General features: G+C 31.6%; 1 pseudogene; it reads left to right on the top strand.

Annotated features, from left to right (window-relative positions):
- LOC137632486 (uncharacterized) overlaps positions 1 to 5000 on the top strand; it is a 256035-nt pseudogene that overhangs the window by 222642 nt on the left and 28393 nt on the right.

Genomic DNA, 5000 nt, shown 5'->3' with positions numbered 1-5000 from the left:
TACAGTATATATACATACATATATATATATATATATATATATATATATATATATATATATATATATATATATATATATATATATATATATATATAAACGTTACGATGGTCTCTGCAATGACTTCATAAAAAACTAACAATTTCAAAGATATGGTCAGAAAAATTTTATACATATATATATATATATATATATATATATATATATATATAGTATATATATATATATATATATATATATATATATATTATATAAACATTCACAACCTACACAACTACTGTCCATAGATCAGAATTTAATATGTGTGTCCTCCTATAGACTATGTTATCTACTCTATGTCGTGGGTTCCGTGAAATGAAATAAATCATAGGTGCTCGCCTTTTAGAAAGCTTTATTAAAATTTCCTAAACAGGTTGATTTAACGATAGTAACGAAATGATTGTTCTAACCAAAAAATAAATAAATAAACACCTGCTCGCAGGCATACGCTCACAAACGCACATTCAAAGTTTTTAATATTATATAACTTCAAAAGTTCAAACTTGCAGCAAATGTTTTCATGTTGAACAGGCTGACATAAGTGTTTTTATAGTTTATATGTGAAGTATCTGTTTGATGTTGATACTGTTTTTGAAATATTTTATTTTAATTATTCATTATTTATCATATCGTTTATTTATTTTTTTTCACTTTCTTACTGGGCTTATAGCATCTTGGTTTTCCAACAAGAGTTGTAGCTTAGCTAATAATAATAATAATAATAATAATAATAATAATAATAATAATAATAATAATAATAATAATAATGTACTTTCCCTAAATGGAATGATTTTAACGATGGTAACTAAACAATTGTAATAACCAAACAACGAGAGAGAGAGAGAGAGAGAGAGGAGAGAGAGAGAGAGGAGAGAGAGAGAGAGAGAGAGAGAGAGAGAGAGAGAGAGATTTAACAAGTGACTGCAATAACGTATTTAGAATTCATCCCGCTCAAATGTTACCACTTCAATTGTCTTGTGATTAATTGCCGGCACGCCGCTCATTTGTCCTGCCCTCAAAACTCTCCTCACAACGTGTCTTCATTTTAATCATTGTAGATTTAGACATCATAAGCATTCGTCATTCCAGAATGTGGTGTGAAAATTTACATATTTTCCAATAGTAATTAATTTATGTTGCTCCTGATTCTTAATTCCCAGCAGTAGAAGACATGAGTCTTTTTATAGTTTATTTATGACATATTTGTTTTTGATGTTGTTAATAGTTTATATATGACATGTCTATTTTGACGTTGTTACTTATTTTAGAATGATTTATTGTTAATTTGTTCTCTTCATTTATTCATTTCCTTATTTCCTTTCCTCACTGGGCTATTTTTCCCTGTTGGAGCCCCTGGGCTTATAGCATCTCGCTTTTCCAACTAGGGTTGTAGCTTGGATAGTAATAATAATAATAGTAAATCCTCATAGTCCTTGTAGTGATAGATTCACATTCTTTTAATTTTTTGTTTTTTGTTTTATTATTTCCGGCTTCATTTTCTAGGGTCCATCTGAAACACATCGTATGATGTATCGAGTGTTTTTTATGTTAACTAGTGTACGGGACCTATTAAAATTAACATCTAATTATTTAGATAGATATGCACACGCATAGATTTAACCCTTCCCAACCTCTCCCTCCTATCTGTGGGATGGCAGAGACCGAATAGTCGTTCGTTTGGAAATGCCTCTCAGCGTGACAGGAAATTATATATATATATATATATATATATATATATATATATATATATATATATATAATATATATATATATATATATATATATATATATATATATATATATATGTATGTGTATATATATATATATATATATATATATATATATATATATATATATATATATATATATATATAGGTAGGTAGGTAGTAGGTTGGCCCGGGCACCAGCCACCTATCGAGATACTACTGCTGTTATTGGATTCTTTGACTGGCCAAACAGTACTACATTGGATCCTTCTCTCTGGTTACGGCTCATTTTATTTTTGCGTTACATACACGGAATAGTCTGGTCTATTCTTTATACATTCTCCTCTTCTCATACACTTGAAAACCCTGATTACCGAATAATTCTTCTTCGCTCAGAGGGTTAAGTACTGCATTGTAATTGTTCAGTGGCTACTTTCCTCTTGGTAAGGGTAGAAGAGACCCTTTAGCTATGGCAAGCAGATCTTCAAGGAGAAGGACACTCCAAAATTAAACCATTGTTCTCTAGTGTAAGGTAGTACCATAGCCTCAGTACCATGGTCTTCCACTGTCTTGGTTTAGAGTTTTTTTCCTTGATGGTACATTCGGACATGATATTCTATCTTGTTTCACTTCTTATTCTTTTTTTAAAGTGTTTATAGTTCATATATGAAAGATCCAATTCAATATTATTACTGGTCATAAAATATTTTGATTGTTCATTACTTCCCTTGGAGGTTATTTATTTCCTTGTTCCCTTTCCTCACTGGGTTATTTTTCCCTGTTGGAGCCCTTGGGGTTATATCATACTGCTTTCCCAAATTGGGTTGTAGCTTACCCTGTATTATATATGTATATATATATATATATATATATATATATATATATATATATATATATATATATATATATATATATATATATATATATACAGTATATATTTTACAAGCTAAGCTACAAACAGAAGAGAAGAAACTGGATGTGGCAGAGATGAGAATGTTGCGATGGATGTGTGGGGTGACAAGAAGAGATAAGATACGGAATGAGGTAATTAGGGAAACTACAGAAGTTAGAAAACTATCAGATAAGATCCAAGAAAGTAGACTGAGGTGGTATGGTCATGTCATGAGAAGAGATGAACAGTATATTGGGATGAGAGTGATGGAAATGGAGGTACAGTACAGGGAACGAGAAGGAGAGGGAGCCCATAGGGAAGGTGAATGGACTGTATCAAGGATGACCTTCGATCAAAGGGATTAACCAGTGATGAAGTGTGGGACAGAGGTAGATGGAGAACGCTGGTCAGAAACATCGACCCCACATAAAGGTTGGAAAAAATGCAGACAAATAATTTTATATATATATATATATATATATATATATATATATATCGCCGGAAAATTAATTTTTTATTAAATAGAAGAGATGAATAGCACATTAGTAGTATTGTGTATTTTGAGTGTTCTCTTAGTGCTAGAAGATTGTTTTCTCATAATAATTTACTTTGAAATTAAATTTTATAAAGGTGAGATACATCTCTTCCAATTTTGCGTCACTTTAAATTCCAAACGATTTACCACTTTCTATGACACTGGCAGCACACGTACCCGACTGGCATTTCGAATAAAAATCTTCATTTTTCTTTTGTAAAGTTGAAGACAAAACAAATACTCAGTGAGTATTAGTTTGGACTTCACCACCACTCTCTCTCTCTCTCTCTCTCTCTCTCTCTCTCTCTCTCTCTCTCTCTCTCTCTCTCTCTCTCTCTCTCTCTCGTTACAGACATGATTTTGATTATACAAGCACCAACATTCTAGGATTTCGTGCCTCAATTCACTTAGCACATTTGCATTGGGAGATATTTTTGTGCCAGCATCTGAATGCAAATTGTCAAAACGTGTTTGCTAAGACCTCGAGAAATCCTTGGGAAATCATAATCTAATAATGTCCTGGAAAATGGTTGGATTCATCTCTAGGAAACATTATTATTATTGTTATTATTATTATTATTATTATTAATGTTATTATTGGTATTTTTATTATTATTATTATTATTATTATTATTATTATTATTATTATTATTATTATTATTATTATTGTTGTTGTTGTTATCATCACGCATTGATATTTACAAGAATTTTGAACGATTTGCCTTTGATAATACCAAAGGACGTACCGGTACGTTCTTGCAAATCACTATCAATTACATATTTTTACATATTTTTGATAATTTTATGAGAAACTTCAGGCATTTTCCAAAAGAATGAGACCAACCTGACCTCTCTAGGACAAAAATTAAGCTTTTTAGAGCAATTTTAAACAATTATATAGCAAAATGTGCTCGAAATTTAACCTTATGGTGGGGGTAAAAGGGTTAAGGTAATATTGATAATTACAAGTAGTTCTTAGCCTTATTACCAGTGAGAACTAGATTAAGATTAACTTTCAAGACCTAATAAATTAAAGTTTCATCAGTTTTATAGACATTTCTCATAAAAGCAATTGTGAATAATACGCCATTTTGTATACCTGGGTATTAATGACGTTGGTGACTAGTACTACACATGAACATACGCTACTGGGTTCCAAGCGATGTCAGGCAGGGCAGGCGATCGGGACTACGGTGTACCCCAAGGCCAAAGCAAAGTCCATCAAAAAGAAGGCAACCGTGCTTACCCCATACAAAGGAAAAAAATCGTTAATAGAAGAAATATATTACTAGCGTAAAGTAATTTTATCTATATTTTTTCTCATAGTTAAGACATTAAGCAATCATTCATGTCACGTTGTTCTTACTACCTTACTGCTATTGCAGTAGAATCAAATTCTCAAAATAGGTTATGTAATGTTACCTATGTCCAGTGAATCACACTGCATTAATTTGGCTATCCAAGAAAGTCTTGTTTTTTTTCTAGCAAAGCTAGTTGTCACATTCTCTTAAAGATAGCGCAAATAACAGCGAAGAGTTGCATGACTTCCATACGTTATCTTTTTATTATTATCCTATGCCAACAATCATATTGATAAGAAATTTAATTATCTTTTCATAGCAGGCGAAGGTACAAAGCTTACCTTACAATAAAGATAAAAATTATCTTTAGTTCATAAAATAGGGAACAACTGGCCTATTAGAAACGTCCTTGCCTGTCGATCTGCCGGATTGGGATTCAAGTAACGCTCAAGATCGATAGCATCTCGTAGTGTCTGCAACCTCACCATCCTTGTGGGCTAAAGGGGAGGTAAGAGACTATAGGTCTACCT

The sequence above is a fragment of the Palaemon carinicauda genome, chromosome 41 (assembly GCF_036898095.1).
Source record: "Palaemon carinicauda isolate YSFRI2023 chromosome 41, ASM3689809v2, whole genome shotgun sequence".
In the NCBI taxonomy this organism is placed as follows: Eukaryota; Metazoa; Arthropoda; class Malacostraca; order Decapoda; family Palaemonidae; genus Palaemon; species Palaemon carinicauda.
The sequence above is the reverse complement of the archived record's forward strand: the minus strand, read 5'-3'. Positions and strand labels throughout refer to the sequence as shown.